This window comes from Emydura macquarii, unplaced genomic scaffold (genome assembly GCF_026122565.2).
Source record: "Emydura macquarii macquarii isolate MOO-44397 ecotype Brisbane River unplaced genomic scaffold, CSIRO-AGI_Emac_v2 contig_1146, whole genome shotgun sequence".
NCBI lineage: Eukaryota > Metazoa > Chordata > Testudines > Chelidae > Emydura > Emydura macquarii.
In genome coordinates, this window is record NW_027131283.1 from 3,536,669 (window position 1) to 3,558,583 (window position 21,915).

At 40.4% G+C, this 21,915-nt stretch overlaps 1 long non-coding RNA gene across 1 annotated transcript in view; it reads right to left on the reverse strand.

Annotated features, from left to right (window-relative positions):
- The window catches only part of LOC137152185 (uncharacterized), a 109,742-nt gene extending 88,050 nt beyond the window's left edge, over positions 1 to 21,692 (reverse strand). The window contains exon 1 of the long non-coding RNA XR_010919468.1: positions 21,623 to 21,692. This is a non-coding gene — a long non-coding RNA (uncharacterized lncRNA). The remainder of the gene's footprint in view (positions 1 to 21,622) is intronic.
- Between the last annotated feature and the right edge of the window lie 223 nt (positions 21,693 to 21,915).

Consider the following 21,915-nt stretch of genomic DNA (forward strand, 5'->3'; position numbering starts at 1 on the left):
GGCATGAGAGAAAAATTTGGCCTAGCATTCTAGGTTTCAATTAGGGACAAACATCTGTCCCATGTAAGATACAAAGGAATATAGAGCTATTTCAGTTTAGTCCACAAACCCAGTTTTCCCTTCTCTCTGGCTGTGACATTTTTTTTTCCCCCTAGCTGCTGTAACACACACTTTCACACAGGAGTGAATAATGGAAGCAAGGATAAAAAACCGTAAGCTTTTGTTTTCAAGTTTTCCAGCTCATTTCATAGTCATAGGACTGGAAGGGACCTTGAGAGGTCCTCTAGTCCAGTCCCCTGCACTTATGGCAGGACCAAGCAATCCCTGACAGATGTTTGTCTAACCTACTCTTAAAAATCTCTAATGATGGAGATTCCACAACTTCCCTAGGCAATTTATTCCGGTGCTTAACTACCCTGATAGTTAAGAAGTTTCTCCTAATGTCCAACCCAAACCACCCTTGCTGCAATTTAAGCCCATTGCTTCTTCAGTGGTTAAGGAGAACAGTTTTTCTCCTTCTTCCTTGTAGCAACTTTTATGTACTTGAAAACTGTTATCACATCCCCCCTCAGTCTTCTTTTCTCCAGATTAAACAATTTTCAATCTTTTCAATGCCCTTTTCAATCTTCCTTCATAGATCATATTTTCTAGACCTTTAATCATTTTTGTTGTTCTTCTTTGGACTGGTCTCCAATTTGTCCACATCTTTCCTGAAATGTAACACATTTTGCTTGTGATCCACTTGACCCCCAGATCCCTTTCCACAGTACTCCTTCCTAGGCAGTCATTTCCCATTTTGTAAGTGTGCAACTGATTGTTCCTTCGTAAGCGGAGTAGTTTGCATTTGTCCTTATTACATTTCATCCTATTACCTTGAGACCATTTCTCCAGTTTATCCAGATCGTTTTGAATTTTAATCCTATCCTCTCAAGCACTTGCAACCTGTCCCAGCTTGATATCATCTGCAAACTTAAGTGTACTCTCTATACCATTATCTAAATAATTGGTGTAGATATTGAACAGAACCAGACCCAGAAACTGATCCCTGTAGGACCTCACTAGATATGCCTTTCCAGCTTGGCTGTGAACCACTGATAAACCATTCCCAGAGAGTAGTTTCCAGTCAGTTATGCACCCACCTTACAGTAGCTCCATCTAGGTTGTATTTCACTAGTTTGTTTATGAGAAGGTCATGCCAGACAGTATCAAAAGCCTTACTAAAGTCAAGATATACCACAGCTACTGCTTCCTCCTATCCACAAGGCTTGTTACTCAGTCAAAGAAGCTACCACGTTTGTTTGACATGATTTGTTCTTGACAAATCCATGCTGACAGTTACTTATCACCTTATTATCTTCTAGGGGTTTGCTAATTGATTGCTTAATTATCTTCTCCATTATTCTTTCTGGGTACTGAAGTTGAGATGACTGGTTTTTAATTCCCTGGATTGTCCTTATTTCCCTTTTTATAGATGGGCACTATATTTGCCCTTTTCCAGTCCTCTGGAGTCTCTCCCAGCTTCCATGACTTTTAGAAGATAATCCCTAATGGCTCAGATATCTCTTCAGTCAGCTCCTTGAGTATTCTAGGACGTATTCCATCAGGCTCTGGGTGACCTGAAGACATCTAATTTGTCTCAGTAATTTTTAACTTGTTCTTTCCCTATTTTAGTCTTATATCCTACTTCATTTTCACTGGCATTCACTATGTTAGACATCCAATTGCTACTAACCTTTTCGGTGAAAAACAAACAAAAAGTAATTTCACACTTCTGCTCTTTTCGCATTTTCTGTTATTGTTCCCACCTTTCCCCCATTGAATAACAGGCCTACCCTGTCCTTGGTCTTCCTCTTGCTTCTAATGCATTTGTAGAATGTTTTCTTTTTACTCTTTATGCCTCTAAGTAGTTTAATCTTGTTTTGTGCCTTGGCCTTTCTAATTTTGTCCCTACATACTTGTAGTATTTGTTTATATTCAACCTTTGTAATCTGACCTAGTTTCCACTTTTTGTAGGACTCTTTTTTGAGTTTCAGATTATTGAAGATCTCCTTGTTAAGCCAAGGTGGTCTGTTGCCATACTTCCTACCTTTCTGATCAGTGGGATAGTTTGCTTTTGTGCCCTTAATAATGTCTCTTTGAAAAATTGCCAATTCTCCTGAACTGTTTTATCCCTTAGACATACTTCCCATGGGGTCTTACCTACCAACTCCCTCAGTTTGCTAAAGCCTGTCTTCTTGAAATCCATTATCTTTATTGTGCAGTTTTCCCTCCTACCATCCTTAGAATCATGAATTCTATCATTTCATGATTATTTCCCATCCACAAACATGCAAACCTAAATACCTTATTTTCTGCTTATTTCCGTTTTCTTCTCCAGTTTTCTCTGTCTAATATATCTATTAGGGCACAAAATCTTATTCTGTGTGCTTCTCTGAGTACCTGTCCATTTCAACCACTATACCTGATCAAGTGTAAAAGTTGTGGCTTTAAAATGGCCCATAAAAAACAAAGATGGAAAGTGTCAAAACTCATATCAGTAAATATTCTTCAGACTGTCACATGCACTAGTACAGCAGACGAGACTATTTGCAGTAAACAAGTTAGTTCATGAATTTCAGCATCTTTTCTGCTCATAGTTCATTAACAGGCTTTGAAGAATTGTAAATGGTCACATTCATACAAATCAGACACTATGTAAACAAATTTCAGTTTATGTAAAAGTGAGTTCATTGCTTGTATCCTCCAAACATTAGATGTTATTAACACCAGGTAATTTGTCACCTAAACGACAGGATGTTGCTGTTTTTTGTTCCCTTCCTGGATGAGTATAACTGTAATAAAAAAAATTGTGGATATTGTCAGGGTACTGGGCCTTTCATTTCATTACAAAGAGGATGAGGACTTTTGGGAGGTTAGGAGAAGCCAGACTGGTAGGATTAGGGAATTTTGTGACTTTTGGGTGAAATCCTGACCCCACTAAAGTCAATGCCAAAATACCCATTGACTTCACTGGGGGGGGGGGGGGAATCAGGATTTCACCCTTTAAATCAGACTAGACATAATTGTTAGAAAAGCAAGGCTACAGTAATATTATAATCTGATTTAATTTTAACACCTTTTTAAAATGTTATTATAAATAAAGAGTTGAGAGTCCTATCATGAGGAGAAAGGACGCTGTAGTCAATGTATGGATGCATAATGGATTCATATACTGGCATTATACTTTTTCTCTCTCATCTCCCTTTCCTAATAGTTCCTAACGTTGTTAGCCTTTTTGACTGCTACTGCTGTGCACTGAGCTGAAGTTTTCAGAGAAATATCAATGACGACTCCAAGATCAGAGTGCTAACAGTTAATTTAGCACCCATCATTATGTATGTGAAATTAGTATTTTTTTTCCCAATGTGTTACTTTGCATTTATCCATGTTGAATTTCATCTGCCATTTTGTTGCCCCATCATTCAGTATTGTAAGATCCCTCTAACTTTTCACAGCTTTGGGATCAACTATATTGAATAATTTTATATCTGCAAATTTTGCCACTTCACTGTTCAACCTCTTTTCCATTACAGCACAGGTCCCAGAACAGATCCTTGGGGACCTCACTGTTTACCACTCTTCATGATGAAAACTGACCATTTATTCCTAACCTTCATTTCCTATCTTTTAACCAGTTACTGATTCATGAGAGGACTTTCCCTCTTATCCCATGGCTACTTAGTTTCCTTAAGAATCTTTGGTGATAGACCTTGACTAAGGCTTTCTGAAAATCCATTGACTGGATCACCCTTATCCACGATTGTTCACACCCTCAAAGAATTGTAATAGATTGGTGAGGCATGATTTCCCTTTACAAATGCCATGTTGACTCTTCCCCAACAAATCATGTTTGTCAATGTACCTGATTTTTTCTAAAATTTCTACCAATTTGCACAGTACTGAAGTTAGGCTTTCCATCCTATGATTGCTAGGATTGCCTCTGGAGTCCTCTTTAAATATTGGCATTACATTGGCTACCTTCCAGTCATTCAGTACAGAGGTTTATTTCAGCAATTGGCTACATACTACAGTTAGCAGTTCTGCAATTTCATAGTTTAGTTCCTTCAGAACTCTTGGGTGAATACCATCTTGTCCTAGTGACTTATTACTGTTAAAATTTTTCAATTTGTTCTAAAACCTCTCTGCTATTGACACGTGTGACAGAACTTCAGATTTGTTGCCAAAAAGAATCTCTCTGATGTACATATCTCCCCCACTCCTCTGCAGTGAAGAACGATGCAAAGAATTCATTTAGCTTCTCTGCAATGGCCTGCATCATGGAAAGTAGGTACAACACCAAGAAACCAACCCAACTTATTAGTAAGTCTTCAAAAATTTTAGACATTCAACCAGTTCCCAGAAAAGAATGTGAGCTAAGGAGAACAGAGGGGGGAAATATTTCAGTTACCTGTTTTTCTGAAAGGAGTGAGGATTTAAAAATTAAATAAATAAAAAGAACTTAAATCTTGCCCTTTATCCAGTCTTAGTTCCTTTTTTTCCTCTCCCACTAGAAATTGCAAGTAACCAACAGTCTTCGAAATGTCTCAAAGGATATAATACCAGTACCCATCTGGTGACACTTGATATTAATACCTGTTCATGATAACAAAGGTTTAGAGAACTCATTAACTATACTCGGCCATTTTACAAAATGCCAAAATGACATTACTTCTCCACAGTTACAGCACAGTAAGAGCTATGCTATAGTGTAATTAAAGATAATAATTATATTGAAAGAATCAATGCATTGTTCAAGTGTCTGAACTAAAATCTCTGTCAGTAATTGCCTGCGAAAGGTCATTCTTGAACATCCACTGCCACCCCAAGACGAAAACACTAATCAAGAATAAGTAAAGATCAGAATTCTGAAATTGGATACATTTTTCAAAACAAACCAAATGAACTAGAAGTCCCATTTTCCAAAAGTGACAACTACACTACGAAGTTTTGCCAAACCAAGTTAAGTTAGCATAGACCTTCCACAGTTAGTATATCATTTGTGCGTATTCATACTTAGCGCCTTGTATCGGCACCGTGTACACTCACCAGGAGTGCTTGTGTCAGTGTACAGTGCAGTGCACCATGGGTAGGTATCCCATCATGCAACCTGCCACGATTCAGCACATTGTCTTTTGGGTAGTTTTGGCAATGCATGGTGGAGCAGAAACAAGTCAGGCAGGGGTGACTGGGAGCAAGGAGTCAACGTCTCATAATAAAACAGTCTCCATCCCATAATCTTTCTATCCCATAATTTTCATGCCTATTTTCCATTTTCCACAAACCCACACAGGACTTGTCACAGCACTGCACTATTGTCATGAGCGTCACAAGCACAGGATGCACAATCTCTGATATTTATAAGAAGAACTACAGGGAACATGACAATTTCCTGATGGTCAGATTCCTTTGGGATATAGTGAGAGCCAATTCAAGGTTGTTGATGGCATTCATGGATCACTGGCAAATGATGGAGCGCCACTTATGGGCCCAAGAAACAAGCACTGACTGGTGGAAATAGTATTGTAATGCAGGTTTGGGGTGATGAGCAGTGGCTACAGAACTTTCAAATGTGTAAAACCACGTTTCTGGATTTGAATACCAAGCTTGTCACAGCCATCCAACACAGGAACACCAAACTGAGAGCTGCACCAACAGCAGAGAAGCGAATGGCAATCACACTATGGAAACTTGCAACACCGGATTGCTACCAGCCAGTGGGAAGTCATTTTGGAGTCAGATAATCCACTGCAGGAGCTGTTGTCATGCAAATATGCATGGCCATGAATCTTCTCCTGCTACGTACCAGGACATAGTGGATGAATTTGCAACAATGGAGTTCCCGAACTGTGATGGAGCAATAGATGGCACACATATCCCTATTTTGGCCCCAGAGCACCTTGCCACAGAATACATCAACAGAAAGGGCTACTTTTGCATGGTTATGCAAGCACTGGGGGAAGCACTTGAGATGCTTCACTGACCTCAGTGTGAGCTAGTGAAAGAAGGTGCATGACACTCGCATCTTTAAGAACTGTTCAGAAGTTATAAGCAGAGAACTTCTTCCCAAACCAGCAGATTAACATTGGCAATCTTGAAATGCAAATAGTGGTCCTGAGGGATCCAGTTTACCCCTTGCTCCCCTGGCTCATGAAGCTGTACACCAGCCACCTCAATAACATGAAGGAAAGATTCAATGACAGGCTCAGCAGGTGCATTATGACAATTAAATGTGCTTTTGGTGGACTGAAAGGGTGCTGGGCTTGTTTACTCACCAGATTGGATCCTAGTGCAAAAAAATATCCCAATGGTTATTAGCCGCTGTTCTGTCCTGTATAGTATTTGGGAAGAAGAGGAGGAAAGTTGCCACAGGGGTGGAGCAGCTGTCTGCTGAATTTGAATAGCCAGACTAAAGGGCTATCAGATGAGCTCAACCAGGAGCTATATGGCTTAGAGGGGCTTTGAAAAAGCACTTTAACAGTGATGCACAGTTGTGTGTGGCGGTATACTGTGCTCAACTCGGGGTGGCAGTTTGGGGGCCTGTTAGGGACTGCATTATGCACAACTGTACCTACACCATTGACAGTGCACCTATTAATGCTGGGGTACTTGCTGGATATTTATGACAACTACGCTGTTTGGCATTGCTCCTACTGCTTGTGAGTGTACAAGAGCACTACTTTCATTGCCAGCAGGCATTACACACCATGTGTTGTGAACTAAAAATGAATACTTTCAAAAGAGTTCCATTCACTTATGAAAACAGGTCCAAAATAATAATCTGAAGAATTTAAAAGTAAATTCATTTTAAACAAATTTAGGAACCTTAATAAATAAGCAAGAGGAAGGAACGTTGATGTCCATTATAGCTACACATACGGCTACACATATGGGTCTCACAGGTCAGCATAGGTGAAGCTGTGGTTGTCCATACTTCCCCCTAGTGTGGTGTGGTAGGGGTAGATGTGTGGGCCCTGAGGCCAGGAGGAATGCTAAGTGAGTGATGGAGGGGGAAGGAAGAGAGGTGCTATGCCATCGCAATTTTCCACAGACTGCAGTGGGAGTCGAGCCTGGGATTGTTGAACCTGGAGGTCCACCAGAGTCTGCAGCATCTAATTTGCTGATGGAGAAGCTCCATTATGTCATGGTCCATCTCCCTGTTCCTTTCCTTCGCCTTTTTCCATGCAGTCTTCAATATTCACCCCCCAGGCCCTCTGTTCAAGCTCTGATGCGAGTGGTGTCGGGGGGAAAGGGAGGTCTCCACTACATGCAGCAGTTTGCAAAAATGGCAGGTCTGTGGCTCTGCACTGAATCAATTGTTGTCCTCCCTGGCCTTCTGGTATGCCTGCCGCAGCTCCTTGGCTTTCCTGCGGCACTGCTGCTGGTCCCTGTCATACCCCTTCTCCTCCATCCCCTGAGCAATCTGTTCGTAGATGTCAATTTTTCTACTGCTGGTTTGGAGCTGTGTCAGAACAGCCTCTTCGCCCCAAAGGCCCAGGATATTCAATATCTCCTGCCTACTCCAGGCAGGAGCATGTCTGAAGCATGTAGGTAGCATGGTCAGCTGGGCAATTGCCCACATCAGAGAGATGTGTGATTCCCAATTTGGACAATCAGGAAAAAGCATTTTAAAAATTCATAGGGACATTAAAGAGGTTGGGGGTTCTTCCAGTCTATGTGGCCCCTGGAGAGTGGAATTAACAATTGTGACCAGAGCAATTAGTGTCGGGCATTGTGGGATAACTGCTGGAGGACCATTAGGGTTGATAGGTAACGCAGTGTCTATACTCACACTACATTGTCCTCCATACATCAACCATAGCCTACACCGACATAGTAACATCAGCTCTCTGAGTGGGGTTAACGGGCACTTACATCAGTAGGAGACAAATTAAAGGGTAGACACGAGCACAACTAGGTCAATGCCAGGCTGCTTACGACAACTTAACTTTGTAGAGTGGACCAGGCCTTAGATGCTTAAGTCTCTCTTTTTTTTTTAAATCACTTAAAATGGGACTTAAACTCCTAATTCACTTAGCTGCTTTTGAAAATTGTAATCACTAAGTAGAGAGAGAGAGACTGAAATCCTAAGCTAATTTCTGCATAGCCTAGCTTTTAAGAAGTATGTTACATCTGTAAATGGATCACAGTAAGAGCCCTATGTGAGCAGGAGGTTGGACTAGATGACATCCTGTGGTCCTTTCCAACTCTAATGTTCTATGATAACTTTCAAAATATCAATTTTTTCAGTATATATATATATATATGTAGTAGGAGAAAGCAACGTTAGCTGTACTAACAGAAAAGTTAAGATCTTAATGACACTGCTAAATTAATCTACTGCTATTTCTATCACTACCTCCAATTGCAAGTTTCAGAAGCAAGAGCATTAAACAAGAATTGCAGCTTTACAGCTATGGAACTCCACAAACTTTAAATTTACAGAAACTCACTGCATGGATGCTTAGTAGAGCATAAAGCCAGAAGGCATCTTTTACAACTTTCAACTAAAGACACTTTTGGATCTCTCTCTTTCTATATGTTGAAGTCTTCTGAATTATCAACAAAAGAAATCAACTCTGACAGTACTTATCCCCTCAGTTCATCTCACGCTTTCCCTCAAATAACAAATATTAACCACAGTAGCTTTTCTAGATCCTGAACTGTAACTGACATGAACACCAAAACAAAGTGTTCATATTGATTTATTATCTAAAGATTCTGAAAAAACAGCATTTTTTGCACCTCTCTAGTACTTCTCTTTACTCCCAAAGTGTGTCCTTCCAAATATATCAGTTCAGATTCTAAATAAAGACACAGACTATTCACACCAGAAACTTGAAGTCACAAAAAGAAAGATCACTGTGTATGAATCCAAGGGCAGTATTTGGCCTTAGGAAATCAATGCATCATCATCTCTTAACCTTCTTCCATATCACAGCCATGTATTATCTCCAAGAGCCAATTACTTGTCACCAGGATATTAAGGAGTTATACTAAGCCTTTCTTAGACAGTATAGCCCTTGATCTTCAGAATCCTGCACAAATATTAGCTAAGTCATGTGGTAATCGGTGTGTTGGTCACCGATGTTTATCAGTGTAGGCTGCGTGCATGTGTCCCTTTGTAGATGCTATCCCAGCTCTGATCAGGAAACTGAGACTGCTCTCACGATCGAATGAGTCGACATGACCACAGATTAGCTGAGCAACGAAGGCACCCAGGCCAGGTTTATTGCATGCGGCACAATGAGAAATGACTTACAGAGTATCTCTGGGTCAGTTTCGCATAGGCAGCGTTACAATGGTCTCGGCCCAACGGCGGGACTTTCCGTTATCGCCTAGACCGGACACTGGTATTCCCTCTGACACCCTCTTTTATACACTATTACATACACTTAAGTTCTGCCCCCTTTGACGTAGGTAGTTGCCACCCTTCTGACGTAGTCTAATACCACCTTTTTCCGTTGATTGGCTGATTTGGGCACCGCCACTCCATGTATCATTTCTACCCATAAAAGTGTCATTTCAGAGAGTTAGTATCTTGGTACCTCTTATACCTACTACATATTTTAGTAATATTTTGGCAGTCTTACAACCTTGCAGAATCAGCACTTTCCTATACCAGTTTCAGTTAACTTGAGTGACCCCTTATACTTCTGTTCACTCGGCTTTTTCCATTTAGGCCTTAGCCTATTTTAGAGGCCTTAAGCTCTCACTTCTTACTACAAATCATTTTCAGTAAATCAGCCTCACTTGCTCCCTTCCTGCCCCTCTAATACCCCGACACCTCTCCAGCTCCCCCAAAACTCCTAAAAATAACTGAAATAGCTTTCCACCAAGCAAGCTAATCACTACCTGTTATCTACTCTTGTCTTCCAGCTCTGTGCAAAGAGCAACTCTAGACTCCTATTATATCTTCCTCAACCTGCTGGTTCCCCTATCAATGGAGCACTGGAAGCTGGGCAGCAGAAGAGCTGGTCGTGTCAGGATTGACATGGGGGTCTCCAGCCAACACGGAGGTAAGACAGATCAAGACTTATTTCACTCTCAATTCACATCCTGGTTCTGCTTCATATCAACCAGGAAACACAATATTCCTTTCCCAGCTGTCACCCAAAACATTTGGATAGCAGCCAATATCTAGTTAACATAGCTAAATTCCAACATGCAATTTTCTAAAATGTTAAAGGCAAAATTTTCAAACCCAGATGCCTAAAATTAAACTCCCAGATCCATATTTAGATCATCTAAATGGACAGATTTTCAGAAATGACGAGAGCCTGCGGCTCCCACTGAAGTCATGCCAGAGAAATGGCATTATCCCAATATGCAGACAGGAAGAGATTCCCCAGCATATGATGTGGACCATGAAGCTTCAGTTTTCTTTGGGATCCATATGTTTAGGTCTCCAGCTGTATAAACTTCTAATTTTCCAAAATTAGAACATCCTGCTGCTAAATACAGACGTACTGCAACCAAACACTTGTCTACTTATTCTGTGTGTTCCTTCAGTTATATCTTTTTGAGTTATTTCTACATTCAGCTGAGTTCTTTACTAATTGTATGATCCTCTCTTGGATCTGATGGATGAGGCATGTGAACAGACAAATTGAAAGACTTAATGCTTTTAGAGTTTTGCAACCTTGCTGTAATTAAGATGACTGTTACATATGAAATATTACCTCTAATCATGATTTCTTTTCTGTATTATCAGAGCTGTGTTTCATTCTGCAAAATACTACCACCTTCACTATTTGTAGCTATTTTCAGATTTGTTTCCTTTCTATAAAAGACATTTCAGTACTGTCATTACAGAAAGGTTTCAGTATATTCACTTCCTATCATCATCACTGGACAATTAACTTTAGAGTCATTTAAGTCTAACTAAAGAATGTTGTTTTAACAGATAATTTCAGAATACCATCATGCCTTGACCCAACAGCACTTTTGGGAACTCTTAAAATACCTTTTGGCTCCAAAACTCATTATCTTCCAGAATAACTACCAAAATCATTCTAATCTTATATACAAAAACTAAAAAGCTACTACACTCACACCAACTTTGCAATTATAAAGTAATATAGTACATTGTACCTGGCCTTTATTTTTTTTTCCATCTGCTTGCAAAAAGATGTAGGCAAGTGTTCTTCCACCACCTCAAAACAAATGCTTCAATGATATTTCATACTTATAAAATTTTATGTCTACAAATCAGTACACAAACCAGTGTCCACACTCAGGGCCAGGTCCCGAGATCCCTGAGCAGCACCTTACACTTAGGGCTTGTTTCCACTAGGTTGCACCGTCGGCACTGCAGCCATTGATGCAGTGGCATCAATTGAGCGGATCTGGTGAAAACACGCTCAATCAATTGCCAAGCGCTTCTCCCATCAACTCCAGTACTCCACAGTAATGAGAAGTGTAAACTATGACAACATGAGAGCGTCTCCCGTCAACATAACATAGTGAAGCCAGTGTGGCTATTTGACGCAAAATACACTGACTTCAGTTATGTTACTTACATAATGTAACTTGCTTGCCTTGCATTGATGGAGCCACGCAATGTAGACAAGCCCTTAGAGTACACACATTGAAATAAATGGGACTAGTAAAGGAGTAATAGCTTGAACCTGCTAACACTTAAGCACATTACTAATTTTACTCACACAAACTCAGTGGGAACACTCATGCGTGTGCTTCAAGTTATTCATATGCATAATTGTTTGCAGAATCTGAAGTATCACTTTAAAGATGGAGTTGGTTAGCATGATCTAGCCCTTAATGGAAGGAGAAAATAGAGCAATTGGAACACCTTTCAGTATCAGGCTTCCCAGGGATTAAAAATAATATTTAAAACACATCCTATTAATAGCAACATGAACAGACCAGAGTGCAATCCCTAATTTGACTTCCTAGTTAAAGATATTCCAGAACATTACAGTTCTTATCTATCTGACTACAAAATTTTAAATAAACAGTAAGACAAAAAAATACTTGGTATTTTAACACCACTTACACCTTTTCTAAAAAAGGACCGTACAGATTATTTATGATTATTTATTTGTATTACCATAGAGCATGGGGGTCCTCGTAATGAACCACAACCCCGCTGTGCTAGGTGCTATAGAAACACAGAACAAAAAGATGGTCCCTGTCCCAAACTGCTTTCAATCCAAGTATAAAAGATAACAAATGGATATAGACACATGAGGGAGTACAAGGAAACAATGAGACAATATTGGTCAGCATGACAGGGTGTGATTGTTGCATACCAGCTGCCTAATCATCAAGCTTTTTTGTAGGAATCATGGCAAATATTAACCCCACAACACACCTGTGAGCTAATAGAGGTCATAAATATTATTAGCCTAATTTCAAATAAGGGGAACAGGCAGACTTAGGCCTCAACTCCCAAAAATTTCCTCTGATTTTTTCCAGAGGGGTAGCTGTGTTAGTCTGTATACAGCAAAAACGACAAGAGTTCTGTAGCACTTTAAAGACTAACAAATTTAATTTCAGCAGGCATAAGCTTTTGTGAGCTTCAGCTCACTTCCTCAGATGCAGTTGGTAGAATTGATTCAGCAAATAGGAAACAAACATATATATATCCAAGTGCATAGACAACAATGGGGTAGGTGGATAAAAGCCGGGTACTTGAGGCCTAATGATAACCATTGAGCAGGAGGTGAGAATGGGTGATCAGAGCAAATTACTTCTTGTAATGAGATAGACATTCCAAATCCCTGTTTAAACCCAGTTTGAATGTGTCAAATTTGCAGATAATTTCTAACTCAGCAGTTTCTCTTTCAAGTCTGTTTTTGAAGTTTTTTTGGAGAAGTATAGCAACTTTCAGGTCAGCGACAGAGTGCCCTGGGAGATTGAAGTGTTCTCCGACTGGTTTATGGATGCTATTATTTTTTATGTCTGATTTGTGTCCATTTATCTTTTTGCATAGTGATAGTCAAGTTTGGCCAATGTACATAGCAGAGGGGCATTGCTGGCACATGATGGCATATATAACATTAGTGGATGTGCAGGTGAATGAGACCCTTATGGTGTGATTGATATGGTTAGGACCAGTGATGCTGTCACTAGAGTCGATGTGTGGGTAGAGTTGGCAATGGGGTTTGTTGCAGAGATAGGTTCCTGGATTGGACTTCCACTGATTTTTGTGTTCCCAACTTGAATTGTGATTGTTAAAATATACATAACACTTCACAGAATCCCTCTATTTCAAATGGAGTTGTGGGTGCTCCACACCTTTGAAGATACCTGTAGGCACTTCAAGTCAGGTCCCCAAAAACAGAGGCATCCAAAATTAGTGGACATTTTCTAAAATTTAACCTCAATGGCTTACCCAGAGACACAGTGAACCATGACAGAATGAAGATTAGAATCCAGGAGCTCTTGACTCTCACTCCACAAGACCACACAGGGACAGAACTAATTTTAACCATCTCCACTGTGCCTGCCTTGCAAAGGCTGTTTGGCAAGTTTTGAATGTGGATCTAAATATAGTTATTGTAAGTAAGCTACAATAGTGGATAAGCGTGTCAAACAAACATGATAGTTTGCCTAGAGTTAAAGATGAGATCTTAATGAGTTGGAAAAGTGCCTGTTCAGTGAAAGAATCTATTACTTCACTTACTGGAACAATTTTTTTTTTTTTTGGCTTGAGTAAGTTTAGTAATAAAATTCACTTGCATTTTTGTCAGCCACCTTCCCAGAGGCATTATGGGTTGCACACATTCTTCATTGTTAAGCTAAGCCAGTTTTAAATTAGTTGATCTCATTTGTTTTAGCCACCTGTTGCTATAGTTACATATCTGTCAATATAAATTTGGATGAAAGGGGGAAAAAAAACCATCAACCAGGTCAGTTTAAGGGAGAAACGGTTACATCACTTTGTTGCATGGCTGACAGTACCTGAGTAATTTTTGGTCTGCTCCTGCCTCTATTGATAGAGGGCCCAGTTCTCCTCCCATTATGTTAGTTGCCTTTTATATAAACCCCAGATTTTGAAACTGTGTAGGGTGGTGCTGACAAGGTCTGGCTGTACCATGGCATGTCAGTAACTTCAATATCTTTTGCACTACAATCACAGAGATTTCTGGATGGTGCAGATTACGGACTTGATTGTCCCAGGTCGAGAGAGTACAAGGAGCCTTCACCTACTCCCCTTTGTGTAGCAGCAGCCGGTGTAAGGAGGCAGGGACTAAAAACTGGGTCTGCAGAGCCAGGGAGAGCTGACGTTCCCACAGTGCCATCATGAGGCCAGGCAGAGCCCCCTGTCAGGGAACACTGTGGAGAATAGGTGCTCCAGAAAGTATTGCCTAAAGGACCCAGAGTGACAGGCCGTGTGGCCCTCTGGTTTGCCAAGCACCCTATTTAATCCTGGAGGTATCCCACGAAGTTGTCTGGGCAGCCACACAGACTTTGGACGTGCTGTGACTCCAGACCTCACCTGTTTTCTGATCCCAGACTGACTCTGACCCTGATTCCCTCCTGGTACTCTTTCTCATCTCCAGTCTCAGACTCTGGCCTTACTTTGACCTTGACTTTTGCTTATTGAATCTGGATCAAAGACTATCATTCCTAACATGTGGACCCCAGCCCAGGTGTGACCGCTAGGCCAGACCACCCACCTCCGGGTCCCTTACAGCCAAGCACCAAGGCAGCTCGTGCAGTCTAAATGCAAGGACTAATTCTGGCCACAGCAAGAGCATAGGAAGGGGCAGGGCAATGACCCCTCTCTACCACATTAACACAGGAGAGTTTTCTCTACACGAGGGGCAGAGAATGCATACGACACACTGAAAAAGTGATGCACTAAACATGCTTTCCCTCTGCTCTTGCATCTCATCCCCCGTGTTGCAGTAGTGATTCACTCCCTTTGCATAGGAGAGAGAGATCAATTAACTGGGCAAATTGAACACACTTGTCACTCAGCTAAGAAGGAAGAGAGAAAAAGAGAATCAAAAGTGCTTTTTGTGACAACAGCTTGTAATAGCATGTTGCCACACTTATTTCTACTCAACTCCAAGGCAGCACACTCAGTTCATTAGGTACTATTTGAAGATTAGTATTCTGATTAACCTAGGAGACAAAAGTAGTTGTCTTTCAATTACACCTGACTTGCAAGATCAAATTTTATTGTGCTGTTTATGGCTTGTGGAATTGATTCTCACACAGAGAACCTTAACTCCATTTGAGTAACTGACCCCAAACTTCCATAAAAGTTTTCCGCTGTGTGACCATTTCATCAGCCTGCCCTGCTAGATTACAATGTATTGTTTTCTTAAACATACACAATTCTTACTGCATGAGAAAAAAATCAATCATAAGGAGACTGCAACTTTAGTGGTTTCAGGTAAGAAACATGTCAGAAACAAATGCATTTCTTAGTCCATCAGATAGCTAAAACCAGGGAAATGCTCCCTTATCTTACACACACAGAGGTATGATGTGTTCCCTGGAGAGCTCCAGTGTGGGGAAAAGCTGGATATGCTGGTCCTCTCCCCAAACCCTCTTGCCCACACACATCAGAAGCTAGGGGAGAGCGCAGAATGGGGCACTGGCCCCTTCCCACCACTCAGGCCAGATCAAGTAGAAGCACCAGAGAAGGACTTCCTCCTTTCAGGAGAGAACTTTTAAAAACCCATCCCTTGGACTTAGAAGCGGAGCAGGAATGATTGGATATGTCAGCACTCTCCCTCACCTCCTACTGTCAGGAGGCAGCGAGCAGCACAGAGGAGCTGATGTTGGGATTTCCTATCTTCAGGACAGCTTAAAACTTCCTTGCTATTCACATTTGTTCCTGTGGCACCATGATGACAATTCATATAGATTAGAGACTATGAGCATACTCCCACAAACGCTGAATAGGAAAGAGATATCAGCATTCCTGATATTAAATCAGTGAGGCAAGATAATTTCAGCTCTTTATCAGTCTTACTATGCAATGATCTTATTACAATTGAAGAATTACCTAGTCAGTCACTCACACAAAGCGATTTTAAGCCCAATCAGAAAAGAATCGTTTAAAATTAATTTAAAAATTGTATATGTATTTTGTAATCAGACATGGCAAAAGAAGGATTAGGTAGGGCAACAGGCAGCAGCTTCAGGTCATACAGCTTCTGCTAACGGCAAAGAGTTATAGGGAGGAGGGTGACTGTACTGAAGGTACAATCTGAACAGTGAACGTCATTTTAGTCCCCTCACGAAGCCTTGTTAGGTTTGGATTTGGAACTGTGGAGAAATACCAGGATTGTAATTAAAGGATGCCACATCACTTGTGACAGGAAAGCAAGACTGGTAAATTAACTGCCATTTTATGTGATGTCAATCTATGGTATGAGTGAGCAGGAGGGGGGGAAAAAACAAACAAAAATATTTCAACTGATTTCAAATTCATTTCAACAAATGAGTTCCAAATTGCCAGGCAATGACACACTGTGCCCCTGATGAATTTATGCCTTTTATACAACCATTTCCACACCCTTGATTTTTAACCAAGTGTCCATTCAACAGTTTTTCATCTAGAGCAGCCACATGATTAAATACTGGAACGTTTCCCTGCTCCTATATTTGATGTATATGCTCAGAGATCCACAAGCGCTACAGCACATTCAGTCCCACTCTGTAACGTGGTGGTGATGGTGGCACATGGCCAGGTGTTGCCTACAATTAATTTGTTAGACGCAATGATTCTCAAAGTGAGGATGGTCCGCTGCAGGAGTGAGCATTATTTAGCAACACTTAATCCTGAACAACACTTTTGGAAAGGAGATGCTGCCCAACAGTGATTTGATTGCACCACAAAAGGAAGGGCCAGATCAGTAGTACCTTACTCCAGGAGCAGTCCTATTGATTCCAACAGCCCTTCTAACAGGAAAAGTTACTACTCAGCATGGCTGAGGACAGCAGAATCTGGCCTATAGAGTTAGCCTGAAGTGATCAGGTTTTTCATTTTCTTCCTGTTGCTCTTAACTTTAACTGACAAAGCATCAATTATGGAATATATCCTAGTCGTTCAAAAGACAAACTAAGGATATTGCAAAACTAGTATCATAAACTCAAGGAAATTGAAGGTGGAGTGTACTCATAATAGTAAGCTATCCAGTCCACCCTTGGCAAATTACTCTCTACAATATATTTGAGTGCAGAAGGGCAACAAAATTGAAATGATGTAAGAATTATTTCTCTGGGGGAGATTAACTGGTCAACATGAAGGGCACAGAGGATCTCCTCTGCAAGTACCCCACCCCCTCTAGGTATTGCTCTACTCCGCACTGACCAGGCCTCAATTGGAGTATTGTGTCCAGCTCTGGGCACCACATTCAGTAAGACGTGGACAAATTGGAGAAAGCCCTGAGAAGAGCAACAAAATAGATTTAAGTTCTAGAAAACAGGAGCTATGAGGGAAGATTGAAAAAATTGGCTTGGGTTAGTCTGGAGAAGAGAAGACTAAGGGGGGACATGATAACAATTTTCAAGTACATAAAAGGTTGTTACAAGGAGGAGGGAGAAAAATTCTTTTCCTGAACCTGTGAGGATAGGACAAGAAGCAAGGGGCTTAAATTGCAGCAATGGTCATTTAGGTTGGAGGTTAGGAAAAACTTCCTAACTATCAGAGTAGTTAAGCACTGGAATAAATTGCCTAGAGAGGCTGTGGAATCTCCATCACTGGAGATTTTTAAGAGCAGGTTAGACAAACACTTGTTAGGGATGGTCTAGATAATGCTTGGTCCTGCCATAAGTGCAGGGGACTGGACTAGATGACCTTGTGAGGTCCCTTCCAGTCCTATGACTCTATGATTGTACCCGCCCCTTCCCCGTTCAGGACTCCACAGAGACCCTCTGCCGCCAGTGAGAAGACAGGCAAGGGGAAAGCCAGGATGCAGATATACACATTATACCTCCATCCCCAAAGCCCTAAGGAGAAAGCCAGCAGAGATACCAAGAGCGTTTTTGGAGCTAGTGGCAGCTGGGAGAAGATACTGGGAGCCTGGATCTACTGGAGCTGCACAATCAATGAACCCTGAAGAGCCGTATGGGGCATTTCTAGTACTCCAATGTTTATCTATCTAGTTATGACCAAGTAAGCGAAGGGAAGATTTATGGGTATTGGTGGGATTATTGGTCATTACAAAGGACTAAATGCAAGGAATTAATTAATAGAAAGGAGCATGATGAAAGAACTTGCACTTTCACATTAACACTAATGGTCAGGGCAATTAATAATAACTAATGATTAAATAAGTCTGTTGAGTTGAGTTGAGAAATAATTAAAGTGGGCTGATTTTGTGAAAAAAAAATAGTTAGAATTAATCACATGGTCCAAATTCTGCTCTCAGGGACATTTGTAAAATTGTAGAGAAGTAGTTTTGATTTCAAGGTTACTATACTCCAGATTTACACCATGGCAATGAAACCAGAATTTGTACCCAACACAAGGGAAGTGTTTTATTTGAAATTCTGAACATAGGAACCATGCTGTCATTTCTACTCTATTTTCATATTTTTGTATATGGCAAGAGACTTGCCAAAGTGGTAAGTGTAAATATATATTATTGTTGTATGACTCTTAATGAAGACTGATCCTTGACAAAGAGAGGCCCACAGAAACTCTTACAGATCATTCAAGTTCCAAATGTGACTGGGGGGAGAATTGTAACAGCTTTCATTTTCAGAGGGTATTCTGTTTAACCATTTCAAAGAGTAAAATTAGCATAATTGGGCCACAATTTAGATTACCTTGCTGGTATTCTTTTAAAATCTTATGAGGCATCCTTCTCCTTCCAGGAGTGGATTTACAGTTATGTAACTATAAAAACAGCTGATGTACTTATTTTAAGCCTTTCATAAGAACTAAAAATTACTCTTAGGCTTGAAATCTTGTGAAACAAGTTCCAGTCCATTTACTAAACCCCCTGAAATATGATGTTCATATTAGAAGTGGTGATGCAACCCAATTGCATTAGTTAAAAGCATGCCATGATAATCTGTCACTCGTCATAACTATTGCCTGAAGATGTTGTTCCCACATATTTTCTTTACATGCAGGGCAAAAACAAGAGTGGCCTTCCCTGTCTAACATCATTTGTTGAAAAAATGCACTTTTGAAGTTAATCACATTACTTTCACCTGCATAACCAGTGTAGACCCTGAATGTTTAATTATGCTACTGGTTTTATTCCTAATCAATCTTTTTCATTAAAATCCAGTGAAGCAGACAACTGAGATAATTGCAGCAGAATTATCTTAATTAAAATGTTTAGCTTCTAATTAAGAGGCATTGTTTACCTCATCAGAAAGCTATTAGGATTCAAGAAAGGGTTGCCCTGTTCATTTTTGTCAGCCTTTTTTGAGCTCTGGGCAAAATAAATCTTACACATTTTATATATTTTTAAAAGCATTATAGTTGTACCATCCTGCATGTAAGTCCGAGTCTCCATCCGTCAGGGAACTGATATTGTGTTTATGTCCTGAGTAATTGCAGAATACTTGTGCATATTAATTATTTTCTCCTGCTGCTTGAAGGTCTAGCCATACTTGTAGCTCAACTGCACATGATCTCTTACAACATTTGCTTACTACCTTGAATTAAAATAGGAAATTTCAAAAAATATCTTCAACTTGCCTCTGCAGCATTCAGTAACTTCTACCCATTGTACAGTATCATTTCAAACAAATAGCTCACAAGGGTGAGAGACAGGATCTAGTTGGATTCCAGAAGAATAATCATTCGATTGGATAGAGATAGGAAATACATTCAGCTCTTCCTATAACTATTGCAATCAATTGGCATCATTCCAATGTGTAGCTTTACTACATTCACACTGCCTGTCTGATACTGTAACCAACTAAAGAAGTGTTCATAGCAACAATATTACAAACCAGAGAATTAACCGTGGAAGAGACCTGTTCAGTCATGGACTTTCTAGGATTCCCTCTACTATATTTCCAAGACATAAAACAAAGAAAGTCCATACAACTGAATGTGGGAGAAGTTCAGTTTCCCTCCCAGTAAATGCTAGCATTCAAAATTAAACTTTTACAAAGGCCTTATCTATGCAGGAAAAGGGAACAGAGTTTGGAGAAACTGTGTAAAAAGGGCAAACTAAATTGGTTCCTAACAAGAACTGACCAGCCACCGTGAAGGGGAGCAAACCACGTTAAAACCAGTTCTTGAACAACAGACTATGTTCTCAGTAGCAATAGTGTAATTTATTTATTTATTGGCAGCTTTTAAAAGGATTTAGCAAGGAAAAAACATGGATCTTCTCAGTCACGCCCTCAGTCTGTCCCTCACGCCAACCATGCAGCAAGCTCTATGGAGTACAAACCAGAATAGGACGATGCCTTGGAAACAGATGACCAGGCCTCCTCCCCAGTGGTCAGAGAAGATCTATGCAGAAGGAAAACCTACTCACTGATACCATTGAAATAGGTTAAAACAACAGAAAAGGTTGCCAGAAAGTTACTCTGGTATCACCTGAAATTATTAGTTTATGTAATAACTGCTCATCTCCATCCACTGGAGATATGTTTGGCAATAACAGCATATAGCCATTCTGATGACACAAAAGTGTTTTAGAGAAAAACAGGAGAGTAAACAGCAGCAGCTTCCAACCTCTTCCAGGCTAAGCTCTTGAGTGTGTTTGCCAGGCCCCCCACTTCTTAATCAGTCCTGATTGCTCTAACCTGTAATGAAACCTGACTCCAGTTGCAAGAGTTTGAAGCATCCCTTCTTCCACTGCAGGTTATGTGAGCATGAAAAATTGAATGGTAAGTGAGTAACTGTTATACAACAGACCACCAACAAGCAAGGCAAATCACAGGGGCCTGATATACCACTAGTAGTAGCACTAGCATATCTGTGCCTGGGATCCCTGAATACAAAGGAAAAGTAAGAGAGTTTGTTCATATATAAAGCCTTCATTGTAAACACTAATGGAAAGCACATGCTAGAGTTGTTACTCATTGCAGCTGTATGAAAGCTAATGACATGAAACAGCCACAGTACCTGTCCACTGACCCCCTATACAATTTTAGGCTTGCCTTTTTAATTGGCAGAACTAAATCAATTTATCACTTAATTATGTGCCAGGTATAAGATGTGGCTTTTCATTTGCTTAAAATTCTAATGATTAGAGTTGCAGTGACTAGTGGATCAGAGATCTAAGCATAAGGAAATAGCACTCTTAGTTGCTCACCCATTTAAAAGCTCCTTTGACAAAAGGAGTGTCCATCTGCTTATTGAGAGATGCAACCCTAAAGCCTCCAAAATGCATTAATAGTGAAGACTGGTCATGAATGATCAGAGGGAAACATAAGATTTTTCTAGCTCAGGAAAATGAGCCAAGGTTAGGATAGATGGGTTATCTTACCCTGACCGTTTTTCTTAGTCTAGACAAAGAAGGGCAGAGGGAAATAATCTCAATCATCTGGAGTTACTTGGCCAGCTATAGCTCATTTTCCACACATTCAATCTGAAGTTATAGGGGGACCTGCATATCCACCCTTATTAAAGTTGACTAACACTTCCCATTATAACCCCCATTTCCAGTCATTGAACTACCTGTTTCAAGCATCTGGGCTGAAATTTTCCATGTTTGTTGTCTTCCTCCAGCAGACTTTAAATTTTCAGGAAAATGGTTTAGCCCTGTATAAAAACAAGGCTAAGGGAAAAGAGTGTAGTCTCTGTTACCCCATTTTTCTGACTTTTTTTTTTTTTTAATTAAAAAAAAAGAGCTCTATTATCTCAGTAGTTTGGAGTAAAAACTTGTAATTTGGAAGAAGGATAAGTCCTGGGGTCAGGCAGTGTTGCCGGCATCCACTGCCTAGAACCCCTGCTAGTGCTATTCAAACTGT